We start from the raw sequence: 12,309 nt of genomic DNA, 5'->3' as shown, positions 1-12,309 counted from the left end.
GTGTAGGATACACTGTTTGGGGGGGCGGGTGTAAGACACACTATTCAGGGGGTGGGGAGTAGGATACACTGTTTGGGGGGGCAGGTGTAGGACACACTGTTTAGGGGGTGGGTGTCGGACACACTGTTCAGGGGGTGTGTGTAAGACACTGTTTTGGGGGGTGGGTGTAGGACTGTAGGGGGTGGTGTAGTACACATTTTGGGGGGTGGGTGTAGGATACTGTTCGATGTGTGGGTGTAGGACACATTGTTCAGCGGGTGTTGTACAATGGGGTGGGTGTAGGAGACTGATTGGGGGGTTGGTGCAGTACACACTGTTCAGGGGGTGGGTATAGGACACACTGTTCGGGGGATGGGTGTCGGACACTGTTAGGGTGTTGGCGTATGACAAGCTTTTTGAGGGGTGGGTGTAGGACACTGTTTGGGGGGTGTTTGTAGGACACATGGCTCGGGGGGTGGGTTTAGGAAACTGTTCGGGGTGTGTGTGCAGGACTCTGTTCAGGGTGGTGTAGTACACTGTTCGGGGGGTAGGTTTAGGACACTGTTCAGGGGGAATAGGACACACTGTTCAGGGGGTGGGTGCAGGATACACTGTTCAGGGGGTGGGTGTAGGATGCAGTTCGGGGTATGGGCGTAGGACACTGTTCGATGTGTGGGTGTAGGACACTCTCTTCAGGGGTGGGTGTAGGACATACTGTTCGGTGGGTGGGTGTAAGACACAAGGTTCAGTGGGTGGGTGTAACACACACTGTTCGGGGCGTGGGTGTAGGACACAGTGTTCAGTGGGTGGGAGTAGGACACATTATTCAGGGAGTGGCTGTAAGACACACTGTTGGGGGGGAGTGTGGAGGACACTGTTCGATGGGTGGGTGTAGGACTGTTCAGTGGGTATAGTACACTGTTTGGGGGTGGGTGTAGGACACTGGGGTGTGGGTGTAGTACAGACTGTTCGGGGAGTGGGTGTAGGACTGTTCGGGGGAGGGTGTAGGACACTGTTCAAGGTGTGTGTGTCTGACACTGTTCGGAGGTTGGGTGTAGGACACTGTTCGGGGTGGTGTAGGACACTGTTCAGGGGGTGGGTGTAGGACACACTGTTGGGGGGTTGGTGTTCTATACTGTTCGGGGGGTGGGTGTAGGACACACTGTTCGGGGGGGTGGGTGTAGGACACACTGTTCGGGGATTGAGTGTAGGACACACAGTTCAGTGGGTGGTTTTAGGACATTGGGGAGTGGGCATAGGACACACTGTTTGGGGGTGGGGTGTAGGACATTGTTTGGGGGGTGGGTGTTGGACACAATTTTCAGGGGGTGAAGTACACTCTTTGTGGGGTGCTTTTAGGACACTGTTCGGTGGGTGTAGTACACAGTTCTGGGGGTGGGTGTAGGACACTGTTTTGGGGGGTGGGTGTAGGACACTGTTCGATGTGTGGGTGTAGGACACATTGTTCAGGGGGTGTAGTATAATGTTTGGGGTGGGTGTAGGAGACTGATTGGGGGGTTGGTGTAGTACACACTGTTCAGGGGGTGGGTGTAGAACTGTTTGGGGGGGTGGGTGTAAGACTGTTCGGAGGTGAGTGTAGGACACTGTTCGGGGTGTGTGTGTAGGACTGTTGAGGGTGGTGTAGTACACTGTTCGTGGGGTAGGCGTAGGGCACTGTTTGGGGGGTGGGTGTAGAACACACTGTTTGGGGGGTGGGTTTAGTACTCTGTTCGGGGGTTGGTGTAAGACACAGAGTTCGAAGGGTGGGTGTAGGACGCTGTTCAGGGGGTGTGTGTAGGACATTGTTTGGTGGTTGGGTGCAGGACACTGTTCGGGGTGGTGTAGTACACTGTTCGGGGGGTGGGTGTAGGACACTGTTCGGGGGGTAGGTGTAGGACACACTGTTCAGGGGGTGGGAATTGGACACACTGTTCAGGGGGTGGGAGTAGGACACACTGTTCGGGGATGTGTGTAGGACACTCTTCTGGGCGTGGGTATAAGGCACTCTGTTCGGGTGTGGGTGTAGGACACACTGTTCATGGGTGTAGGATACTGTTCAAGGGGTGAGTGTAGGACACACTGTTCAGGGGGTGGGTGTAGAACACACTGTTCGGGGGTGGGTGTAGTTACACTGTTGGGGGGTGGATGTTGGACACACTCTTTGGGGGGTGTGTGTAGGACACTGTTCGGGGGGTGTGTGCAGGACACACTGTTCGAGGGGTGCGTGTAGGACTGTTCGGGGGGTGAGTGTAGGATTCACTGTTTGGGGGTGGGTGTAGGACACTGTTCAAGGGGTGTGTGTAGGACATACTGTTCGGGAGTGGTGGAGGGAGCTTCAAGTCACGGTTTTCAGAAAGCGGCTTGGAACAAACACTGCAGGTTGTCGGAAAGGAATGGGAGGTGGGATTCGCTGCATTGCTGTTGCAGAGGGAAATGTATGAACTCAAAGGGCAAAATGGCCTCATTTGGTTTTGACACTCTGCTGAGTTTGATGGGTAATGGCTTTCAAGCCACTGGGTGGCAACCAAGAGCAAGGCTCTGGTTGCTGAAGGGTTATACTAATGGGCTAGCAAAACAAAGTTGGAAGTGGGAAATCGTGATTTTGATTTGTACCAACGTGGAGGCTGGGCATTTAAATTCATTTCTCCAGATACATCTGGATGAAGAAGTTCTGTGTTTCTGATGTTACTGGATTGGTTAGTAACCTGATCCTCAGGCAGAGGTCTGCTGCTTCTGCTCAGTCTGGCCAACATGTGACTCCTGACCCACACAATGTGGCCCCTGCTGTCTGAAGCCAGGGGCCATGAGGGATGTGTGGACAATGCTTGCTTTTAGACATCAGAGTGAGAGAGAGCACACGACACTGGGAACGTCCTCCACGATGGCCTTCGCTTTGCCCTCTGAAACTCCTTCTCTTTCGTCTGTAAAAATCAACCCCGTCTGCCCTAATGTCTCCAGGGTTGAAGGCACTATAGAAATGGTGGTTGGTGAGGTGGGTCCGAACTGACAAAGCAATTGCAGAATTTCTCCTGAGTCACTGGGGGTGACAGTTATAACCTTCCTCAGGGTGCAGTCAGTGACCAGACTACGTCTATTCTCTGCACACTTCCTGCAGCTTGAAAGCTATGGAGCTGGTGGGAGATTTCAGCAGTTGGATCAGCCGTATTTTTTTTTAGAAACGATGATTATGGTTGAAAGAATGAATACATTTAAAGCCAAGGTTTCAGGGGAAGCCAGAGAGAGAGCTGTTGTGGCTGTAAACACTGCAGAGCTGTCAGTCACTCCCTCCCCACTCGGTGCCCCCAACAGGATGCTGTGTCTGCCGAGGAACTCACATTATTTCCCTTCAGCAGCTCCAAGTGTGTCAATGAACAGAACCTCTCTTCCTAAAATCCAAACTGTCAAAACATGGTCCAGTCCTTCTTCAGACTGAGTTCTGACCAGCTCCCCAGATGAAATGTTAACCTTCTCTCTCCATGGCTGCTGCCTTACTCCACCGGGCACTGAAAATGGCAACTCTGGTCCATCAAGTAAAAGAATCAGAGCCAGTCCTCTACTTTCTCCATCCCCTGCTGACCCCAGAGCCCCCATCCTTGTGTCAACAATCTGCAATCGATCTTGAATGTATCCAACGAGCAGAAATTTGTCCCAATTAGAAAGGAGAATTCCAGGAGAATAATGAACCATCCATGGTTAACAAAGGAGCTCAAAGAAAATAATAAATCAAGAACTTACAAAGTGTGAAGGCCAGTGGAAGACTAGAGGACTGGGAATTTTCCAGGAACCAGCAGTGAAAGAGGAGGTTGAGCCAGGTAGGAAAGGAGAGGGGTGGAGTTGGGAGACAAGAGGCAGGTGGATGATAAATGGAAGCAGACAAGGAAAAGTAAGGCAGCTGGAGCGAGGTGCAGGGAGGGGAGGGTGAAGGTAGAGACACTGGGAGGGAGATGGGAGAGGCCTGAATGTCTCCACCTTCACCCCTCTCCCCCAGTGGGCTCCATCTGTCTGTCATTCTTCACCACTCCTTGACCACCAATCACCTACCAGCCCGTCTCACCCCTCCCCCTCTCCTCTTTGTACGTCCTCCTTCTCCACGTCCTGAAGCAGGGTTTTGAGCCAAAATATCGGCAATTCTTTTCCTCCCACAGATAGAACAGTACAGATCAGGAACAGGCCCTTCAGCCTACTAGGTTGTGCAAAACTAATTAAGTTAATGACACTTAACTAAACTAATCGCTTCTGTCTGCATGTGGTCCATATCCCTCCATTCGGCTCATCGAGTCTGCTTCGCCATTCAATCATTTTTTTTCAACCCCATTCTCCTGCCTTCTCCCCTTTACCAATTAAGAACCTATCAATCTCTGCCTTAAATACACCCAATGAACTGGCCTCCACAGCCCTCTGTGGCAACGAATTCCACAGATTCACCACCCTTTGGCTGGAGAAATTCCTCCTCATCTCAGTTCTAAAGGGACGTCCCTTTATTCTGAGGCTGTGCCATTGGATCCTTGACTCTTCTACTAATGGAAACATCTTCTCCATGTCCATTCTATCCAGGCCTTTCAGTATTCAGTAGGTTTCAATGATATCCTCCCTCATCCTTCTAAACTCCATTGAGTGCAGGCCCAGAGATATCAAACACTCCTCATACATTAAGCCTTTCATTCCTGGGGTCATTATTGTGAACCTCCTCTGGACCCTCTTCAGAGCTAACACACCTTCCCTTAAATACGGAGCCCAAAATTGCAGATAATACTCCAAATGCTGTCTGAGCAATGCTTTACAAAGCCTCAGCAGTACATCCTTGCTTTTATATTCTAGTCCTCTTGAAATGAATGCTAACATTGCATTTGCCTTCCTTACTATCAACTCAACCTGCAAGTTAACCTTAAGGGAATCCTGAACTAGAACTCCCAAGTTCCTTTGCACATACGATTTCTGAATTTTCTCCCCATTCAGAAAATAGCCTACACCTTTATTCTTCCTACCAAAGTGCACAACCCCACAGTTCTCTACACTGTATTCCACCTGCCACTTTTTTGCCCACTCTCTTAACCTGTCCAAACACTTCTGCAAACTCCCTGCCTCCGCAACACTACGTGTCCCTCCCCCTATCTTTGTATCATCTGCAAATTTGGCCACAATGCCATCAGTTTCTTCATCGGGATCACTAATGTTTAGAGTGAAAAACCATGGTCCCAACAGTGATCCCTGTGGAACTCCACTAGTCACCAGCAGCCATCCTGAAAAGCCTTTCATGTGCCTATCAACGAGCTTCTTAAACGCCTCTATCATATTTGCCTCCATCACCACCCCTGGCATTCCAGGCACCCACCACTGTCTGAGTAAAAAACTTGCCCTACGCATCTCCTTTGAACGTTCTTCCCTCACCTTAAATGCATGTCCTCTGGCATTAGACATTTCTACCCTGCTGCTCGACCCTCTGAGTTCTTCCAGCGGATTGCTGGTTGGGCCAGATAACCTTGTTTACAGCTTACCCCCATGGTCATCCCAGGGGCAGGCATGGTAGTGTAGCAGTTAGCATGATGCTATTAAAGCACCAGTGACCTGGGTTCAATTCCGGCCGCTGGCTGTAACGAGTTTGTACGTTCTCACTGTGTCTGCGTGGGTTTCCTCCGGGTGCTCCAGTTTCCTCCCACATTCCAAAAGACATATGGGTTAGGAAGTTGTGGGCATGCTATGTTGGCGCTGGAAGTGTGGCGACACTTGCGGGCTGCCCCCAGAACACTATGCAAAAAGATGCATTTCACTGTGTGTTTCAATGTACATGTGACTAATATCCTTTACTCCATCGGAGATATCCCCCTCCCCCACTCTCCCTGCGGTTTAATGAGCTCCCTGGTTCTAACAAAGGGTTTCTGATCTGAAACATTAACTCTGTTTCTCTTTCTGCAGATGAGGCCTGACTTTCTGAGTGTTTCCAGCATTTTCTGTTCTAATTTGGATTTCCAGCACCTGCAGTTGTTTTGATTTTCATTCACTGGCCTAACTTCCTGGGATGAGAGGGGTGTCCCCCCACGAACAGCGAAATATGTAGGTTTTGCGTTCTTTGGTGTTTAGAAGAATGAGGGCAATCTTATTGAAACATATCAAATCTTAAGGGGGCCTGACAGGGTAGATGTTGGGATAATTTCACAAGTGGGAGATTCTCGAACAAGGGACATGGTTTTAAGGTAAGGGGCTGGTTATTTAAGGTGAGGTGCATAGAAATTTCTATTTGCAGAGGTGGTGAATGTCTGTGCCCCGGAGTGTTGTGGGGGCTGGATCACTAGGGGTGTTTGAGAGATCAGGGAATTGAGGGCTGTGGGGAACTGGCCCAGAGGACAACTGAAACCTGGGGTAGATCCACCATGATCATATTGAGGGCAGACTTGAGGGGCCGAGTGGCCTACTCCAAGTTCCTGGTGTTTTTTTGTGTGACACAATCAGTTACCTCTTCAACGAAATGATTAGCTTTGGAAAAGATACCTTGAGTGGTGGATAGAGGGTGGTAAAGAAACACAGGGTGACAAATGTGGATAGTTACAGCACAGGAAGAGTCAACTGAAACTTTCTGTAGCTTAGCCGACACTTCGAAGGCGAACTTTGCAGGATGCCCTGTATCCTTAAGTCCTGTACCCTTTGTTACTTCAAATCCAACAAACGCAGTGCCAAACTTTGTGGATAAGGACATGTAAGTCAGACATTGTTCAGAGCTTCTGCTGTCAGGGTGTCTCAGGTCGGAGTCCTGCTTCATCCAGCAGTTGACCCCAGCGTTCCTGGCACACTACACTTCGACAGTTTCAGATCACAGCCACTGCTGCCACAGTCGGGTGGTCTCTGCTGTCTTGTCCCCCTCCTGTACACCTATCTTTCATTCTATTTCTGTTTTCACCACCACCCCTTTGTCACCTGATCTCTCTGGCCTTCCACCTTATCTCTCAAATGCCGTTCTACCTCCCCCAGATGTGAAGACTGATATACCTCCACCTTTTCCAGATCCTGATGGTGCTGCATGGGTTAACGTAGAACAGTACAGCACAGGAACAGGCCCTTCGGCCCACAATGTCTGTGCTGAACACAATGCTAAATTAAACTAAATCCTATCTGCCTGGACATGGTCCATAATCCCTCCATTCTCTGCACATTCATGTGCCTATCTAAAAGCTTCTGAAATGCCTCTATGGTATCTGCCTCCACCACCACCCCTGGCAGTGCATTCCAGGCACCCACTATTCTCTGCAAAAAAATTGCACCACTCATCTCCTTTAAACTCACCCCCTCTCACTTTAAAGCAATGCACTTTAGTATTTGACATTTCTACTGTCTTCATGTTGTGGAGTGTTGGGTAATTCCTGGGATAATCAGGGAACCCTGTCTGTGTACTGTGGCAGTGGGTACACAGCTGCCCCAGACTGCTCCACACAGCATGCCAATGGTTAACCACACGACACAGTGACCCCACCAGCACTTACACTTCAGCTAATATAAATATACAATGCTGATCAACCTGAAATGTTAACTCTATTTCTCCCTCCACAGATGCTGCTTGACCTACTGAGTAATTCAGTCTCTGGTTTTCCTGTTCTAACGTTCATCACATTTATTTCTAAAACTCTTTCTACAGATCAGCAAAATAGCTAAAACCTGGGAAACACAGCTGGGTGCAGTGAGCATTGAAACATTCTAACCATAGTGTCCAGTTTACTTTCAGTGGTAAAGCCAAGGTGAATGCTGTTGACCACAACAAAGCCACCTGCCATAACCTGGACATTAGATATGGATTACACTGAGCCCAGTAAATGAAACTTAAAAAAAAACTGCAGATGTTGGAAATCTAAAACAAAAGCAGAAAATGCTGGAAACATTCAGCAGGTCAGGTGGCATCTGTGGGAAGAGAAACAAGAGTTAATGTTTCAGTCAGCCCCTCTGTCAGAACCGGGAAGGAGACAAACGAAACAGCAGGGAGGGTGGGGGAGTGGGATTGTGACCCATCAACCAATCCCTTTAAACAATTCTCATAGACAGCAAACTGGAAAGAAAAAGCACAACTTTTATTTTTTTGAAAACTTTAAAGAGAATGGCAAACAATGGTTGGAACAAACACATGTGTACAGGTCAAAACCAGAAGATCATAAATAAAAACTCTAAAAAAAATTGAAATCCATTATCTTTAAATCTTCTGAAAAAGGTTTCAATCCACAAATATTAATTTTTTTTTGAGGTTCAGAATGGCTTTTGAAATGCTATTAAAAACTCAATGGTCATACAAAAATGTGTGAGATCTGCAGGTCATTTACAGCAGGATTTGTCTGCAGTAGGGTGTGATCCTATCAGATGGACAGGACTGCAACAACTCAGAAAATCACAAAATTCAACTCAGGAGTTCTGCTTTACTCCTTGACTACAGCATAGAGGAGGCCATTCAGCCCAAAGGGTCCATGCTGACTACCCGTAGAGCAAATCTTATCAATCTCAGTCCCCTTCCCTTATTGCTTTATCCTTGCAATTAGTTCTCTATCAAGACCATCATCTCCCCTTTGGTTCTGTTGCCATTCACCAACCCTCAGGAATTTACACCAACCAAATAACTTACCAACTTGTCTTTGGAATGTGGGAGGAAATCAGAGCACCTGGGAGGAAACCCAGGCAGTGACAGGAAGAATGTGCACATATAGCCCTGGTTGTCAGGACTGAACCCGGGTCACTGGAGCTGGGAGACAGGTGAGGAAATGCCAAGTTGTATCAGCTTTGTAGGGTGATGGACTGTGAATGGTTTTGCCATTGTTCCTAGCACAAGAACTGCAGCGTCACAACCTACAATATCCTGGACATCTTCAATCCTTATTGAAGACACGTGAGATTGAGAGTCTGGTGAATGAGGAAAATGTAGAAGGAACTGTAGATACAAGAGGAGAGAGGCTGCAACAAAGCAGCAAAGGCAGGACAAATATAAAACTTTACTAAATGCTTAAAACAGCAACATTTATATTTCCAGTGTTAACACTGAGAGCTTCCCTGCAAGTGAGTTCCATTCACCAATTAAATTGTATTTACATAATTGGCTGCTTCCCACATAAATAAATTACATATCCCACTCTTCATAATCCACTTGCGATTTACATGTTCAAAATACTACCTGCCAGGGGTGGTGGTAGAGGCATTAAGGGGCTCTTAGATAGGTACATGAATGTGCAGAGAATGGAGGGAAATGGACACTTAGACAGAAGGTGTTAGTTTGGTTAGGCATTTAATTACTGGTTTAATCAGTTCAGTGCGACATAGTGGGCCGAAGGGCCTGTTCCTGTGCTGTACTGTTCTATGTTCATATCAAGTCGAGCTGTAGCCACAAGCAGATCGTGTGGATGTGGCAGGCTGCATTGTTACAACCTACAGCATAATGGATGCTAAAATGCCGGTCGAGGTTACCACACTCCGAGGACCTCAGTCAAACTCCAAACTCTGAGTTTCAATCAGATTCTCCCTCTCTAGATTTTACCTAGAGTCATAAAGCTACATAGCACGGAAACAGGCCCTTCGGCCCAACCTCTCCAATGTCGACCATGTTGTCTACCTGAGCTAGTCCCATTTGCTTGCATTTGGCCCATTTCCCTCTAAACCTTTCCCTCTAAATCTGTCCAAATGTCTTTTAAATGTAGTAATTGTAGCTATTTCGACCACCTCCTCCGCAGCTCGTTCCATATACTCACCACTCTAAGGGTGAAAAAGGTGCCCTCAGGTCCCTTTTAAATCTTTCCCGTCTCACTTTAAGCCTGTGTCCTCTAGTTTCAGACTCCCCAACCCTGGGAAAAAGACTTTAGCTATCCACCTATCTATGCCCCTCATGATTTTTATAAACCTCTATAAGGTCACACTCAGCCTCTTTACATTCCAGGGAAAACAGTTCAGGCCGATCCAACCTCTTCTTATAACCCAAGCCCTCCAGTCTCACTAACATCCTTATGAATCTTTTTTGCACCCTCTCCAGTTTAATACCAGAAGCATGATTTGGATCAAGATAACCAGGATTCCCCAAAGTAGTTGGATGGTATTTCCTTTAGTTATCTGTGTTCTGTGGCATATCATTGTACCAAATCCTTTAGCCTTGTGTCAGGGTTGCAGTATTTACTGCCTTGAAGAATTTATGCTCCTTTTGTACATCACTCTGTCTGGGTGGGGGTGGGGTGGGGTGATCTTCACATTGCTGCCCATCAGCTGATTGTGAGCTGGTGCAGAACCCTTTCAGTAGAAACTCCCTTGAATTGCAGGGAAGGGTAAACAAGAACTCACTGGGATCTTCCTGACTGCAGCAGCATACATGCGAACTCAGACACATGCCCGACAAAAAATACAGCACCAAAGCCAAAGATGTTCAATGACCGAATCAGTTTGGTGACAAACACAGAACCTTGTAAAATCCAGAGAGGCAGAATTTTTAAAGTACTGCACCCACAGTTTTACTGGGGTCCTCAGAGGTGGCACCATAGGACAGCATTTTACAGAAAATGTTGTAGTTATAATGAATACTAATATAACTAGAGTTTTTGTCTGTCTCCTGCACACACAGAACTGTGGAAACCACTTCAGTCACCAAGAGACACATTCTCACCCTGTTCAACTCGCCCAGAAATGTACAGACTGAAGGAGACGAACAGACAAGGTTCATGAAACTGCACCACAGCCTAGGAAGAGGATGTTGCAGAGGACAGAAGGAAGCTTCCTTGTATTTCTGTAGCACCTATTTGGACTTTACAACCAGTGAGGGATATTTTGAATTTTAGTCACTGTTGTGTGGGAAAAATGGCAGCCAAACATGCCCTTCAGCCCATCACATCCATGCTGACCTTTTTGCCCATCTACACTAATCCCATTTGCCTGCATTAAGACCGTATCCTTCAATACCTTGCCTAATTAAGTGTCTGTCTAAATATCTCTTAAACATAATGATTGCATTGATTCCACCACCTCTGCAGTGAGTTCCATATATCAACCACTCTGTATAAATTCCTACATCTTGGATCCCCCTTAAAACCCCTTCCTCTCACCTTAAATCTATGCCCTCTTGTTTTTGATACCCCTGCCATGGGAAAAAGATTTTGACTATCTATCCCACCCATGCTTTTCATAATCTTATAACCTTTATTAGGTTACCCCTCAGTCTCCTTTGTTCAAGGGAAAACAAGCCCAGACTATCCAATCTCTTCCCATATCTGAAGTCTTCCAATCCAGGCAACTGGTGCAAGACTGCAGTGCAATCACATCCTTCCTGTAGTGTGGTGACCAGAACTACACACAATACTCCAAGTGTTGTGTAACCAATGTTTTGTAAAATTGCAACTCTTTTGTTCTAAGTCCTGACATGCCACATATTCCTACACCATTCTGCCTATTTGTGTTTCCCCTTTCAGGGAACGATGGACTTGAACCCCAAGATCCCTCTATTCATTAACATTCCTAGTGCTCTACCATTTATTGTACATATCCTACCCCTATTTGATTTTCCAAAATGCATTACCTCGCACATGTGGGGATTAAACTCCATCTGTCAACACTCCACAGGACTTTCCATCTGATCTTTACCCTGCTGTAGCCTTAGACTAACTTCCTCACTATTCACACCACCACCAGTTATAGTGTAACCTGCAAATTTACTAATCATACCTCCTACATTCACATCTAAGTTGTTAATATATATCACAAACAGCACACAGCACCGATCCCTGTGGTACACCACTGATCACAGTCCTCCAATCAGAAAAGCATCCTGCACCGCTACCCTCTACCTCCTATTAGCCAACTTGCCTTGGATCCCATGTGCCTTGACCTTAATGCAGACATAATGTCCCCATTGGTTGAAAATTTTCATGACTCGCTAAACTCTGGGAGGTTACTAGAAGATTGGAAAACAGCCAATGTAACTCCCTTGATTAAAAAAAGGGGAAAGGCAAAAAGCAGGGAACCACAGAACAGCAGGCTTAACAGCCATTACTGCCAAGATGCTACAGTCAATGATCAGAGCATATAGCTAATCATTTAGGAAGGCTGAATATAATAAACACAGACAACATGGTTTTATGAAAGGTAAATCATATTTGACAAATTTGCTTGAATTCTTTGAGGATCTTACAGGGAGAGCTGATAGAGAACCAGTAGATGTGGTATATTTAGATTAACAAAAAGCATTTGACAAGATGTCAAAATGACTGATATAAAAATAGGTGAAGGGTACATTGTGATAAGGATACTGTGATTCAGCTATAAGATATAAATAGATTTGAGTAACTGGGTGAAAACCTGGCAAATGGAGTTTAATGAGGGGAAGTGTGAGGTCAT

Source organism: Pristis pectinata, chromosome 5 (genome assembly GCF_009764475.1).
Source record: "Pristis pectinata isolate sPriPec2 chromosome 5, sPriPec2.1.pri, whole genome shotgun sequence".
Taxonomy (NCBI): Eukaryota; Metazoa; Chordata; class Chondrichthyes; order Rhinopristiformes; family Pristidae; genus Pristis; species Pristis pectinata.
The sequence above is the reverse complement of the archived record's forward strand: the minus strand, read 5'-3'. Positions refer to the sequence as shown.